Source organism: Petaurus breviceps, unplaced genomic scaffold (assembly GCF_028583685.1).
Source record: "Petaurus breviceps papuanus isolate PSGF00001 unplaced genomic scaffold, PetGlider_PUasm1.0 90822, whole genome shotgun sequence".
In the NCBI taxonomy this organism is placed as follows: domain Eukaryota; kingdom Metazoa; phylum Chordata; class Mammalia; order Diprotodontia; family Petauridae; genus Petaurus; species Petaurus breviceps.
Window position 1 is genome coordinate 22,460,663 of NW_027187351.1, and position 17,020 is coordinate 22,477,682.

The following is a 17,020-nucleotide window of genomic DNA, read 5'->3' on the forward strand; positions in this document are numbered from 1 at the left end:
AAAGAGATCATGGAAAGGGAAAAAGACCTTCATGTACAAAAATATTTATAGCCACTCTTTTTGTGGCAACAAAGAATTGGAAATTGAGGGGATATCCATCAACTGGGGAATGGATGAACAAGTTGTGGTATATGAGTGTAATGGAATACTATTATTCCTTTAAAAATAATGAGCAGACAGATGTAATAAAACCCTGGAAAGGCTTCCATGAACTGATCTTGAGTGAAGCGAAAAGAACCGAGAGAAAACTGTGCACAGTAAGAGCAACACTGTGCTATGACCACCTTTGACAGACTTAGCTCGCAATACAATGATCTAAGACAATTCCAAAAGCCTGATGATAGAAAATATTATCCACCTCCAGAGAAAGAACTATGGAGTCTGAATGCAGACTGAAGCACTGTATTTTTTCTCACTCTCTCTTTTTTTCCTTGTTCATGTTCCTTGCTTTCTTTTTATTTTTCCTTCACAACATCAGTAATGTAGATCATCATTCTACTAATGTAGAAATATGTCTAATAAGATTGCACATGTATAGCCTATATCAGATTGCATGCTGTCTTGAGGAGAGAGGAGGGGAGGGAGGAAAAATTTTGGCACTAAAATTTTCATAAAAGTGAATATTGGAAACTATTTTTACATGTACCAGAAAAAAAAGTACTATTAAGTGGAAAAAAATAAAATTAGGGAAATATGATGGAGTAGGTCAGAAAATTCCAAACTCTTAAGGGAGAATAGATTGAGGGAAAGAGTATTCAGTAGGCTCACTATCTTGGGGTGGGGGATAGGTAAGAGACAGAGAGAAAATTTGTAACTCGATATCTTGTAGAAATGAATGTTGAAAACTAAAAATAAATTTAAAAAAACCAAAAAGGCAATTTCAAGCTCTCCAGATATCTTCCATAAACAAGACAGACTCACACTTCAGGCCTAATGTGTGGGGGGGAGGCAAAAATAAATAAGAATAGGGGCAAAGCAGTGGTACTACTGGGACAATTGGAACATAACTGAAGAAGAATCTCAGGGATAGCATTGGTCCCCATGAAGGATAAATTCATTGAAGCTAGTTCTATTGAAACAACAAATAGCCTAATCTGGGGTTAGCTGAGTTGGGAGGCTGCCACAGCTGCATGCACAAGAACTTTTACCTTTGAGACAATGAGGGGAATTGGGCATCTGAGCCAATGAGGGAACTTCTACTGAAAAGGAATGCCAGACTCAGCTATGCTGCAGAGAGGTAACCTAGGGCAAGAAGAAATCAGCACACTCTAAGTGAGTCCAGAAGCAGAAGGGTGGGGATGCCACTGGCTGTGGGCAGTTACTGGATGCTTAAAATTTTGGTTTCCATTTCAGGACAGAGGAGTGAACTGAAGGAAGGTCTGAGGCTAGAGGCACTATCCCCCAAACCCAGGGCTAGAGGTGATTACCAAAAAAAAAAAAAAAGCTGCTACCAATAAAAAAATGGGCAAGCTAAGGAGAAGGAATTTAAGCACAGAAAGTCTCTATGGGAATAGAGAACACTAAAGCTTATCTTCAAAAGAGTATACTAAACAAAGAAACCCTCTTCTACCCGAAAGAGTAATGTCATAAGGTCACCTGCCCAAAAATAATTTAAAGAAGAACTTTAAAAGGCTTTAAAAATCAAATGAAATTTAGGGAAAAAAAGAATAATCCAAGACAAACAGCAAGGTTATGAAAAAAGGTCAACTGGCCGGCCAGAGGGACTCCAGATCAGCAGCAGCTGTGGCCATTTCCAGATTTATCAACACATAGACACAAAGGACCAAGAGAGAGGTCAGTACAGTCTGGACGTTGGGACCAGTAGGTGGGAGTGAGTGGCTTTTACCCCCAGGGAGAAAAGCCACTGAGACACCTGCACAACCAACCAGCACCACGTGGTGGCTTCAGCTCTTGGCATGCAGAGTGTAGGGGGACCAAGCACCAGTCTGAGGGGTAATCGCTCTTGCTTTAACCTGCTTGGAACTGGATCACAGTCTAGGGTGGAGGTTCTAGGGTGTGTGTCCAGCTTGCCAGAGGGTGTGGAGACCTCAGAGAGGGCACCCATCGAATACCTCCGGTAGCTGAGTAAACACCAGCATTTGGGACAAAAGTATCCCTGTCCGGTGGTAGCGTCCTACTGTGGCAAAAAGCCCAAAAGTCAAGTAATTGAGTGGCAAAATGAGCAGGCAAAGGAAACAAAGCAGACAGAAGATTCCAACAATACACTCCTATTTTGGGGACAAAAAGGAGCAAAGCATGGAACAGGTGGAAAACAGTGAAGTCAGAACTCCTGCACCAAAAGCTTCAAAGGAAAATAAAAGCTGATTACAGGCCATAGAGGACCTTAAGAAAGATTTTGAAAACCAAATAAGAGAAGTGGAGGAAAAATTGGGAAGAGAAATGAGAACAATGCAAGAAAATTATGAAATGAGAGTCAACAGTCTGATTGAGGAAAATAATACCTTAAAAAAAAGATTGACTCAAATAGCAAAGGAGGCCCAAAAAGCAATGAGGAGAAGAATGCCTTAAAAAGCCAAATTTGCCAGATGGAAAAAGAATCTCAAAAGCTCAATGAGGAGAATCATTGCTTCAGAATTAGATTGGAGCAAATGGAAGTTAATGACTTTATGAGAAATCAAGATGCTGTTAAACAGATCCAAACATATGAAAGAATAGAAGGCATTGTGAAATACCTCATGGGAAAAAAAGTAAGAACCTAGAAATCATCCTCCAGGAAGTTCTCAAAGAAAACTGTCCTGATGTTTTAGTACCAGAGGGAAAAATAGAGGTTGAAAGAATCCACTGATCACCTCCTGAAAAAGATCCCAAAAAGAAAACTCCTAGGAATATTATAGCCAGGTTCTGCAATTCCCAGATCAAGGAGAGAATATTACAAGCAGCCAGGAAGAAACAATTTGAATATTGTGGAAACACAGTCAAGATAACCCAGGATCTTGCAGCTTCTACACTGAGGGATGGAAGGTCTTGGAATATGATATTCCAGAGGGCAAAGGAGCTGGGATTAAAACCAAGAGTCACCTACCCAGCAAAACTGAGCATCATGTTTCAGGGGAAAATATGGTCATTCAGTGGAATAGGGGATTTTCAAGCATTCTTGCTGAAAAAACCAGAGTTGAATAGAAAATTTGACATTCAGATACAAGAAGCAAGAGAAGCATGAGAAGGTAAACAGGGAAAAGGAATCATAAGGAACTTATCAAAGTTGAACTATTAACATTCCTACATGAAAAACAATAATTGTAACTTATGAGACTTTTCTCAGTAGTTGAAGGGATTAGAAATATATATAAGTCTATATATGAGGATATATGGGCATATGAATACATATGTGAATGTGTGTGTATATGTTTACAGGTATACATGGATAGAGGGCACAGGACCAATTTACCAGCAAGGAATGATATTTAAAAGATGAAAATAAGAGGTGAGAGGAATATAATGAGAGGAGATGGGGAGAGAGAGATTGGGGTAAACTATCTCATACAGAAGATGTAAGGAAAAATGGTTACAATGGAGGGGAAGAATAGGAAGGCAAAACGGAATGGGTCAACCTTATTCCCATTGAATTTTGCTTGAGGAGGGAGTGAAATACACACTAAATAGGGTATCTCACCCTCCTGGAGAATAGGAGGGGAAGGAGATGAGAGGGGGGATGATAGAAGGGAGGGTAGGCTGGGGGGAAGGGAGGTTGAAAGCACTCACTTTTGAAAATAGACGAGATCAAAGTGGAGAGTAGAGCGGGTAGGAGGTGGGATGGGAGAGAGGGAAGTGTATTCAGTCTTTTACAATGTATCTACTATGTTATTGTTTTGCATTAGCCACACATGTGCAACCTATACTGAACTGCGTATCTTCCCAGTAGGAAGGAGGGGAATGAATCTGGAATTGAAAGTTTTGAAATCAAATATTCAAATATGTATATATATATATATATATATATATGTATATGTATGTTTGTATACATACTATTATTAATACCATCTTACATGTAATTGGGAAATGGGATGTGCAGGCACTGAGGTATAGAGATCCACTGGAAAAGTGGAAAGGAGTATGGGGGAAAATGTGGGAGAGAGCAGATTGGAGGAGGCGATAACCTCTGGGACTGCTATTTTGGGGTGGTGGGTGGGGGAGAAATGGGGAGAAAATTTTTAACTCAAAATCTGGAGGAAACAGATGATATAAATCAGAAGTTAATAAAGCATTAAAAAAAAGTCATCCAATCAGGAAAGGAGATCCAGAATCTTAAGGAAGAAAATGACTCCTTGAAAATGAGAATTGGGAAGGGGAAACCAGGAAAGTCATAAGTGACCAGGACATAATAAAACAAAATATAAAGAATGAAAAGAATAAAAAAGAATGTGAAACATTTCATTAAAAAAAAACTGATCTGGATAACGATCAAGAATAGGAAAGAGCAACTGGACTATCTGAAAGCTATAATGAAAAATTTATCTTCATAAAATAGTAAATGAAACAATTAAAGAAAATTATCCTGAGGCATTAGAACAAAAGGGGAATGTAGAAATAGAATATATATGTGTGTATACACACACACACACACACACACACACACACACTGATTACCACCTGAAAATCCAAAGAAATATCATAGTCAAATTCTAAATCCCCCAGTTCAAGGATAAAGTATTATGAGTAATATAAAAAAATAAATATAGTATGCCACAATTAGGATAATACAAGACCTAGCAGCAGCAACACTAAACGACTGCAGGTCTTGAAACAATATATATTGAAGAGCAAAACATTGGAGTTCCAGCCAAAAATGTCATACCCAGCAAAGCTAAGCAAAATTCTGAATGAAAACCAAAATGAATATTTAATGAATGGTTAGACTTTCAGGATTTTGTTAAAACAAACAAACAAACAAACAAAAACCAAACCAGAACTTAATAGAACATTTGGCATACAAGAGTCAAGAGAAATATAAAGTATATACCAAAGACTAATTACAAGGGACTCAATAAGGACAGACTGCCATTTTTATGAGGAAACATAAAACTAACATCTAAGATTACTATTAGAGTGAAACCATGCAGGAAGAGCTAAAAGAAGTAATTATCTTATACAAACAAAGTATAAGAGGAAGAAATGACACAAAGGAGTTAGATGGAGAAAGAGGGTTAGTAGGTCTGGAATCTTATTTTCATTGGGAATGGGTTCAAGGGGGAACCATACATTCATACATACATGCATATGACACATGTGAATATATTTAAGAGTCTTCTAAATTCAGAAAGAAATCATACTCTAAGGGGATAAGTGGGGGAGAACAAATGAGGGATCTCTAGAGGGGATGGTGAGGTCATAGTTTAAGGGGAATATAGAAGGATGTTTAGATTAATGAGAATGGGAGGATAAGAGGCAGATCCATGGTGGGGAGGGAGATAGGTTAAGTAATAAGAGGACAAGGTAGCGGCTAGAAGTAAAGTAGAAGAGTAAGAAGGGATAAGAAATGAGATATGTGAAAACATAAAACAAAGAATAGGGTCAGAATTTGTTAGAGGAAAAAAGGATTAAGGGTGGTGATAATGATCTCAAGCAAAGTTAAGTTAAAACAGATTTAATCAAATGAGAAAAATAGGGAAATGACTCTGTGTCAGCCATAGTCATCAGTGTGGTTTTGGACTATTTAAAAGAACTAGACAGTATAAGATTGGAATTTTGCTGTGATGTAGGAAACAATGATTTGGTGGACTTAGAAAAATATAGAAAAACTTGGACTTAGGAAGGAAGAGGTTATTCACTGTCAGAGAAACAGAGGATAAATAAGTATAGTATGGTATTATTTAGATCTATATGAATATGCATGTCAATATATCAGTATTATTACAGATATCTAAGTATATGTAAGTGTATGTATGTATGGGCATATGTATGAAAATGTATATATGTATAACTTTGTATGTATATGTCTATGTATCTATGAATATTTGTATATATGTGTGATGTATATATGAGTATATATGTGTTTGTGTGTGTACACATATGTGTGTATTTATATATCCATGCTTAATTGTAGCTTTCACTGGGGGGCAATGAGGGAAAAGAAAAGAACTGAAACATTTATTTAGACACCAAAAAACTGAATTCCCAAAACAGTAAACCAATTCCATCATAGTAACAAAGATATTCAGCATAACAAAGATGTGATGCTGAGAGCCACAGCATCCTTCAGCCTTTCCACAAACCAAAACACCTTCCCACAAACCAATACAAGATCAATATTTACTCACAAACCTCTCTGTCTCCTTAATGAGTTTCTTCCCCTTCCCCTCCCTCCCCCCAAAAGTCTGGCTAGCTCTGAAACAGCTTCCTATGGGCTCGGTTTCCCTTCAGCAAAACTCCTCCCACCACAGGCTCCATGTGACTACATTCAGCCTATTAGGGGGCAGTGTTAACCTTCAAAGCAGGGGAGGTTTTCAAGCTCCCCCACAGGTCTGTTAAGGGGCAAGGAAGATTTTCAAATTCCCATTCCCATTACATTCTGCCCCAAGATCTTTCATGTCCCTTACATAGCAAAAATACCTTAACAAAAAGTGAGAGTTTAGGTGGAAAAACTGGTATCAGTAAAAACTTTGCAACAATATAATAGGGATAATAGAAAAACTTTGCACATAAAACAATGGCTTAGGGTGGGGACTTGGGCACAAGCACCCCATCCTTCCCCCCCTCAAAAATGTGGCTCAAAATCTTGGGGTAAGGGGTGAAGGTCTCTTCTCCAAAACTACTTCAACCTGAAATTGGACATAGAGCTGACCCTGTCCCAAGAGGTCCCATTTGAGAGTTCAGTTCTTTAGCTGTCATCTGGAGCTTGGTCAATGCCAGGTCCAGAAATGGCACATCACAATCATGGACAGGCAAGGACATCTGGCTTAAGTAATAAGGCATCTGCAGGTGGAGGGTACCAATACTGCAGTAAAACAAATGTTGCAAACAAGTTTAACAGACAAAAAGTCAAAAAGAAACAAATATAGTATCAGCCATGCCTCTGGAATCCATGAACTCACTTTCATAACCTCATTCACAGCAGAATACATGACACTGTCCTCATCACTCTATTCCAATGGCTAGATATACTGCCACAAATTCAGCACATTGACCACTTCCACCTATCCCAGCGCTTCTTTAATCTGAGTTTCCCTGAAGGTTGGATTAACTTTGATACAATGGTTCAGGAGCATTTGTAGGGGTAGTTCTCACTTCTCTATTCTGTCTAATATCAAGCCCATTTTCTTGACACATTTTGTAGAGTTCATTAGTTGAAATACCATCAATTTTTTGAAATCAACCACTGCTTCTCAATAGATCAGTAAACAGTTCTTTCCTTAGCAATCTATTCTGACTTTGGATCCACCAGCTATTTACTTTTCTCTCTCAAGGAAATTTATCATTATTATTTTCCCATTTATAAGTCACTTAGTTGTGAAATCTTATCCAGCACCTCTGAACGGGAGTTCCCTATTTCACCAATTAGTAGAGTTAGAGGTAGGGGCTTATAAGTAGTAGGAGCTGTCTTCACCATGATATTTCTATGAGTAACTGCTAAGGGAATAACATAATAAGTATCTGCATTTCTATACTATCAATTGCTCTGACTACGTTTCCATAATGCCAAAGGACCAGGATAAGCCACACAAAACTTCCATCCTGCACCTACATGTGCACTTTACAGAGATATAAATGAAGCTATAAATGCAGATGTAGATATAGCTATAAATGTAGATATATGTTGACATATTGATATTAATTCATTAACATTCTCTAGGAAAAATTAAATTGTTGTGCTCTCAACTAATGGACAGAAATGGATGTCATTTAGTGTCCCCATCATTCAATGACAATTTAATTGATATAAAAGGAAGAAAAAATATGTGAGAAAAACTGCTTGAGAACATTTTGAAGACCAGAGGAAACTATTTCTCAGATAAAGCCATGAAAAGGACATGTCTGAAAAGGGTACCAACAGGGTTAAGACAACTGAATTGAGGGGTGGGTAGGTCATACACTGGATAGAGCACAAGCCCTTGAGTCGGAAGGACTTGAGTTCAAATTCAGTCTCAGACACTTAACACTTACTAGCCATGTGACCTTGGCCAAGTCACTTAATTCCAATTGCCCTTCCAAAAAGCAAAAAAAAAAAAAAGACAACTGTATTTTACTGTGTTCTATCAACTCACATATGACTGATTTTTTAAAGATAGAGGTGAAAAAAATATAAATCAAGTAACTGTTTAGATACTATAGGAAGACTATATAAGCATTTTGGGGGATTTTATGTCAACAAAAGGTGTATCAGAAGGCTATGATGGGTGACTAAAAATAGAGTCCTGCTTTGAGGCAAAAAAGTGAGACAACAGCTGAGCACAAGAGTCAGAAGAAGTCAGGGAGATGTAATTCCCCTTGTTTCTCAGAAGAGGCAAAGAGGAGAATCAGAATATTAAAACAGCTGCCTCAGAACAAATCAACTGAGAAAGTTCCATAAGTCATATAGAATTAACAGCAGCTATCCTTTGGAAGAGCTGCTAGAAACTGATTGCAGGAAGCAAAAATCTTTCTGCTGTGTGGCTTTATTAAGAAGTTGCTAAACTTATTTCTTGTTGTCACGTGAAAGAGAGAGACAGACAGACAGAGAAAGAGAGAGAGACAGAGACAGAGACAGAGAGAGACAGAGACAGAGAGAGAGAGACAGAGACAGAGACAGACAGAGAGAGAGAGAGAGAGAGAGAGAGAGAGAGAGAGAGAGAGAGAGAGAGAGAGAGAGAGAGAGAGCCAGTAAGGCAATTTAGAAATTGAATAGTTGGGTCAAAATTTGGCTATGAATTAACAGAAACAAGGTTTCAAAAATGGAAAAAATTAGCAAAAATAACTTGTCTTTAAATTTTGATATATCCTTAAACTGAAATATATTGCATACCTCATAATACATAAAATATACTAATGTTAGTTACAGAAATATATATTACCTTGATCTTTATCACAAACTATATTTCTGCTAGAAATTTCCAAATTTCTTTTGAATAAGTTTTAGAAAAACTTTGTCCAGAACTTTCTGCAAATGAGTCACATGATACACATATGGAAATCAAAGAGCACTAATAAGTAGTGTCCTTGAATTTATATTAATTTTCACATCTATAAATTAAAATTTAATTGTAAACTCTTAAAGTCTTTTTATTATTTTCATGACTATAACAATGTGTCTGGAAACCAAAAAATTGAAATTAGAAGAAATTTCTCAATGTTTAACACAATCCTGTCCTCCAGAATATTATATGACTGTAGAATATTGAACCTGAGAAAAGATCAATGGATCAATAGTAATCAGAGACGAACTACTAATTGGTGGCCCAAAGAAGTTAATCACTTCTTTAATAATAATTTAATGTGTGTTTCTGTTCCATTCCCTGGATCATGATGAATGCTAGAGAAATAAAGTCCACATGCAATCAAGATCGATGAATACTATATTCATCCATATTTGAAACATGGCTACAAAATGAATATTGTTTATGCTATTGATAGACATGATGCTGCTGCTGCTGCTGATGATGATGATGATAAACCAAGCGAACATATAAGAAGTGGCTCCTATCTATCTCAGATTTGGTCAGGTAAAACAGAAAAAGACAAAGTTGTTCATATTAGCAATATAATAGTGTACTATTTAAAAGGATCAATGAATAAATCAAACCAGGCACTTGATTACATGATGTCCTTTTTTAAAAAAAAAACACTGCATTATTTCCCTATGTTTCTTTTGTTGTTCTAATTGTATCATTACTCTGCCCCTAAATCATCAGTTATTTCCTGTCACCTACTAAATAAAGTACTAACTCCTTAGTCTGGAATTCAAGATTCACCACAATCTTACTCTTTCCAAACTTTATAATTTTGTTTCATTTTACTCCATCTCTTGGACTTCATGCTCTAACCACACTGGTATACACAGAGTTCTTCATTTTACTTCCTCTCTCCCATCATATGTCTTTTCCTGAAATGAACTCTCTCCTGTCCCTGTTGAAATCCTTCCTTTTTAGTTATGTCCAGCTCCAATCCTATTTCCATCTTAACACTTCTACTCTTACTCCTAGTTAGAAATGGGCTCTTTCCACAAATTTCTTATTCCACTTTTTGCAGACTTCTCCTTTATACTGTTGTAATTTGTATTATTACTTTTTATGTGTAGCTTATATACTCTTCACATAAAGTTCAATCCAGTGGTACTGATATCCTGGCTGCTCCACAAATAAGACACTACATATCTTTTTTTTAATTTTTATTTTCTTAAAATGTACTTATTTGAGGCAGCCAGATAGCACAGCAAGTAAGAGCACCGGCCCCAGTGTCAGGATGACCTGGGGATCGAATCCAGGCTCAGACACTTAGCACCCACCCAGAAACACCTGGCTATGTAACCTTGAGCAAGTTACTTAACCCCAATTGCTTAAAAAATGTATTTATTTTTAGTATTCAACATTCATTTCCACATTTCTTTGAGTTACAATTTTTTTCTCTCTCCAACTTTCCTCTACCCTCCCCCCCCCTTAAAATAGCAAGCCTACTGAATTCCCCTTTACCCAATCTGTTTTCTCTTTTGGCTTCCCCCTTTAGTCCCTTAACTTTCTAGTAGGGCAAGATGGGTTTCTACACACAAGTGCCTGTATATAATATTTCCCAGTTGCATGTAAAAAAATTTTTTTTAGCTTTTAGGAGGGCAATTGGGGTTAAGTGACTTGCCCAAGGTCATATGGCTAGTTTTTTGTGTTAAGTGTCTAAGGCCAGATTTGAACTCAGGTCTTCCTGACTCCAGGGCCAGTGCTCTATTCACTGTGCCACCTAGCAGCCCCAAAAAACTAAATTTTTAAACATTTGTTGTTAAAAATTTGAGTTCCAGATTTTTTTCTTTTCTTCACTCCTCACCCACCCCCACTGGAAAGATAAGTAATTCAATATAGATTGCACATGTCTTGTTACTCACATAATTTCTATAGTAGTTATGCAGTGAAAGACTAACTATATTTCCATCCATCCTATCCCTCCCCCCAGTTAGTGTATTTTCTCCTTTGAACCTATCCCTTTTCAAAAATGTTTGCTTCTTACCACCCTCTCCAGAAATCTGCCCTTCCTTCTATCCTCCCCCCTCTTATCCCCTACATCCCTATTTTCCTGTAGGGTAAGATACCTTATTGAATATGTATGTTATTCCCTCTTTATGGCAAATTCAATGAGAATCAGGTTGTCCCATTCCCTGTCACCTTCCTGCTCTTCCTCTCCATAGTAACAGTTTTATCTTTTCTGTTCTATATGAGATAATTTACCCTAATATATCACTCCCTTTCTTCTTCTCCCAATAAATTCCTCTCTCACCTCTTAATTTTATTTTTAGATATCATTCCTTCATATTAAACTCATCCTGTGCCCTCTGTCTATGTATACATGAAGATACAAATGCCCACAATCACATATATATACATATATATTTATTTGTATATACACATATCTCCTATACTTACATATATATACATATATATGTATGTATGTATGTGTGTATATACATATATATTCCCTACAACTATCTTAAGACTGAGAAAAGTTTTATGAGTTACAATGATCATTTTTCCATGTAGGAATGTAAATAGTTCCACTTTAATAAGTTCCTTATGATTAATTTTTCCTTTTCACCTTCTCATGCTTCTTTTGCTTCTTGTAGTTGAAAGACAAATTTTTTGTTCAGCTCTGGTTTTTTCATCAAGAATACTTGAAAGTCCCTATTTCATCGAATCACCATATTTTCCCCTGTAACATTATACTCAGTTTTGCTGGGTAGGTGATTCTTGTTTTTAGTCCTAGCTCTTTTGACCTAGAGAATATCATATTCCAAGCCCTTTGAACCCTTAATGCTTCCAGGTCTTGTGTTATCCTGATTGTGTTTCCATAATACTCAAATTGTTTCTTCCTGACTACTTGCAGTATTTTCTCCTTGCCCTGGGAACTCTGGAATTTGGCTTTAATATTCTTAGGAGTTTTCTTTTGGGGATCTTCTTCAAGAAATGTTTGGTAAATTTTTTCAATTTCTATTTTGCCATCTGGTTCTAAAATATCAGGGCAATTGTGCTTGATAATTTCTTCAAAGATAGTGTCTAGCCTCTTTTTTTTTAATCATGGCTTTCAGGTAGTCCAATAATTTTTAAATTATCTCTCCTGGATCCATTTTCCAGGTCAGTGGTTTTTCCAATGAGATATTTCACATTGCCTTCTATTTTTTTTCATTTGTTTGGTTCTGTTTTATAGTATCTTTATTTCCCATAAAGTCATTAGCTTCTAATTGCTCCAATCTAATTTTGAAGGAGTTATTTTCTTCAGTGACTTTTTGAAATTCCTTTTCCATCTGGCAAATTTGGATTTTTAAAGAATTCCTCTCCTCATTGGCTTTTTGGGCCTCTTTTGCCATTTGAGTTAGTCTATTTTTAAGGTGACATTTTCTTCCGTGTATTTTTCAGTCTCCTTTAGCAGGCTGTTGACTTCCTTTCCATGATTTTCTTGCATCACTCTCATTCCTCTTCCCAATTTTTCCTCCACTTCTCTTACTCGATTTTCAAAATCCTTCTTGACCTCCTCCATGGCCTATAACCAGTTCATATTTTTCTTAGAGTCTTTTGATACAGGGGTTCTGACTTTTATGTCTTCCTCCCTCTCTATGCATTTATCCTTTTTTTTCCCATAAAAAAGGATTCTGTCATCTATTTGTGCTTCTGTTGGTCGCTCATATTGGCAGCCAATTACTTGACTTTTGAGTTCTTTGTCACAGTATAACTTGGCTTCCAGAATGGAGAGAGCTATGTCCCAAATCACTTAGGTTTTTCCAGCTGCTGGAGCTATTAGGTGGGTGCCCTCCCTAGCCCCCACACACTCCAGGTAACTGGTCACACACCCCAGGACCACCACCCAAGATCGTGATCCAGATCGAAGCAGGTCAAAGCAAGCGTGCTTACCTTCTGAATGGTCACTTGGTCCCCCTACAATCTGCAGGCTAGGAGCTCTGGAAGCAGTCATGGGGCAGTAACTGCAGCCACCACACCTCCTCTTCTTCTCACTCTTGGGGTAGCAGCCAGACCGCACTCTTTTTTCCTCCCCTGGACCAACCAAGTTTTACACTGACTTTTTACTTTGTCTTCGGTATTTATGTATTGAGAAGTCTGGAAAATGCTACAGTTGCTAGTGATTTACTCTTGTGCAGTCTGCTCTAGCTGCTGCTTATTGGGGCCTCCCTGGGGCTTAAACCACAGCTCAGGTGGGACTGCCCTTGGCTCCCAGCATGCTGTGATGGACCCTTTCTGCTAGCCTGCCAGGCTTCCTTCAGCAGGATATTTGTTTCTCTTTGTCACTTTGTGGGTTCTGTAGCTTTAAAGCTTGTTTAGAGTAATTTTTTACATGTATTGGGGGAGGTGGAAGCCAGAGCTGCATGGAAGTCCTGTTTCTACTCTGTCCAACACTACATATCTTGCCTGTTAGCCTTTTCTCTGACCATTTCCCATACCTGGAATGCTCTCCCTTCTCTGCTCTAACCATTGCCGTCTCTGGCTTCCTTCATGTCCTAACTAAAATCTTAACTTCTACAGGAAGCCTTCAATAACCGCTCTTAATTCCAGTGCTTTTCTTCTTTTAATTATTTCTTATTTATCCTGTATTTAGTTTGCTTTGCATATTTTTTATTTCCAAGTTGTCTCCACCATTAGATTGTAAGCAGGGACTATCTTTTACATTCTCTTATATCCCCAGTACTGAGTACAGCCCCTGTCACATAGTAGGTGCTTACTAAATGTTTATTGAGTGAATGAATCTTATAGATGTTTCATCTCACAAAATTAGATCATGGACTGCTCAAATACAAGGACTGTATCTGATTTCAGCTTTGTATTCCTTAGTATGTTGTAATTTTTTTAGGGGCATATGGAAGGGCATGATTAGATAGATAGATATATCTATATAGATAGATAGTTTTATTAGTATGATGAAATCCCTACATGCAAACTCCTAGCAACAGTGCATAATTATGGTGATAAGTGTCTGCCTGAGAAACTGAGAGAATGCAACTTGTATTTGATCACCTAAGTAGTATGTGCCAAAAGCTTGAGTTGAACACATCCTCACTCCAAAGCCAGAGTTTTCTCCACTAAGCCACGCTAGTTTCCCTCCACATAGAAGATGTTTTAAAGTCTGTGGAATTAAACTAAAGAAATTATCATACCCTAAATACCGATCTATTTATTTCACTAGGGAATATATGTCATACTTTCTAAAACAAGAAAGATTTTATATAGATTTTAAGGACAGAATTAAACATAAATAAGACACTTCTGAGTAATTCCAAGGAAGCAGAAAATAGTCAGAATCTTACAATTAGTTAAGATTTCATTGTATAAAGGTGTGATGAACTAAGGAAAAAGAAAGGAATAATGAAATACCTTTCTCTGATATCCCTGAAAGCAGCATAGATTATTACTAGAGTTAAGTACTAAAGAAAAGAAAAACACTCAACATCTATTAAAACTAAGATTGTGTGATAAAAAATGGCCTAGGATTAGTTAGATATAACTTGTGTAATATATGTAAATTTGGATAGATTAATTTGATTTCTTCTTCATTATTTTTAATATTGCTTCTGAACAGGAAAAAGGTATATTTTACCATATACACATTGTGACTTCTTACAAATGAATTTATGGATGAAATAGATGCCATTTGCATGGAAGGTGGTCATGATTTGAATTATGGAATTGTTTTATAATGCATATCCCAAGTGATAAAATTTAGTCATCCAAATGCATACAGTTACCTGAAACTAGAATATCTGAAATGAAGCATTCATTTAAATGCAAAGGACTAACTTGGTTTCAGTACTAGGGAACAGACTGCTCTTCATGCTGTTATGATGTTTACAGAGTGTTTCTTTAAAACTCAGTAGCATCTGTTGAGTGCTTAGGAAGCTTTTTGGAGCGTTCCCAAGCATTAAAATTAAAGAATTGTAAAAGATTATATTTTTATGGAAGATTTTAGTAGCATGTGTTCAGATATACATATGTGTTTTGTGTATAATGTACAGATGTTTGTCCATAAATGCAGTGTATATTATTTGATTTGATAAAATTATCATATTTGTATATAAATTGCATAAATGACAAATTAGATTAATGTGGGCAATATTGAAATGTAACCTTTTCACCATAGACTTTGAGATTTAATAACCCAAGATCTCTTTCAGGTCCATAAAAATACAAAGAAAGGAATCCTGGAAATGTTCATAACTATATGTTTTTTAAAATGATCATTTATAGACTACAAATTAATATAATATGTGTTTATTAGTCATCTAATAGGTGTGAGGCATATAGACAGTGCTAGATGTAAAGGATCCAAAATAAAGATAAGTCAGTTTCTGTTTTCAAGGATGTTACATTCTATTATACAGTATCTTCACAGACATATCAATATGAAATAATTTGGGTAAAAAGTTAGTACTTGCGACTAATTTGTCAAAACTGGATGAATAAATGAGTGAATGAATGAAGGCAAAAATCTTTTAAAGCACCTACTATATGCCAAGAACTGTGTTAAGTACAGTAAAAAATCAGTAATGTCCCTGCCCTCAAGAAGCTAATGTTCTAATTGGAAGGAATTGACATGTAATAGAAAGTTCAACTGTAAGGTAGATAGAAATTCCCAGAAGAATATAGGTTATATTCGTACATCAAAGGGAGGTGCCAAGAGTCTGCAGCAAGAAAAGTAAGAAGGAAGAAATGAATGAATGCTGATTTTATCAAGTATTTATATGCAAAAAAATAGTTCTAAGCTCTGGAGATTGAATAAGAAATGCATAATTTCTGCTTTCAAAGAGCTCACAATCTAGTGAAAGCAGGAATTCTTAACCAGGTTTCATCAAGTTTTTTAAAAACTCATTTCCATTATTGCATTTCAATAGAATTGGTTTCCTTTGTGATCCTGTGTATTTTGCAAAATATTATTGTTAGAATGGGACCATACATAATAAATGAAAATTGGCCTTTAAGATCTCTGCCCTGATAAGCTATGAAGTCATTCCAATGAAATTACCTTTACTAAAAATATTTTTGGAAATTATACAGAATTTATTCAATAAACTAGATAAAAATCTGTTTTTTTATTTTTTTAAATAGTTTTTATTATCTTTGAACTTAGTAAATCCTTGTTTTATTGAGCATGATTCTAATGGTCCCTGTGAGACCATTATTATTCATCTTTTCCCATCCAGAAGAAGTGACAAAAATCATTTTAAAAGAAATAACATTTTACAATGATACATTTCAATACTTTTTATTTTGTTTTGGCAGAATAATACATGTTAGTATGAAATGTTTGTTTTTTGAAAACTTTGAAATTTAAATCAAAGTTCTTCTTTATAAAATTCTATATTTAAATAATTAAAGCTGTATTAGTTTGGACCCACATTTAATTTTTAAATCCCCTACTAAACAACTTGCTAAGTGACTATGGGAGTCCCATTGTCTTACTGAAATACAACATATTATATAATTGACAGGGGACAGTTTTTATTTAAAAAAGACATGGCACATAAATGTAGCACCCATCCATTATAACTGAAGATATATAAACAAAATTATGACTTTTTAATTTTGTATAAATTAATCACCAATAACTTTTAGAGACAAAACAATTATCTTTATTTTATTATTTTAAACTTTTTTATATTCAGAATTCTTTTATTTCTTTTCATATTATATTTCATTTGGAAAAAATATCTCTTATGTTGCAACTTAGATTTAAAATTCTTTTTTCCCCAATATCCTCATAAAATTTATTTTCAAATTGTCGATGTAGTTTGAGGGTATTGTATCTGAGATGAAAAAGCTAAAATACATAAAACAAAGAAGATTGATATGCATTTTCAAATAATAATGATATTTTGCACTAACTCTGT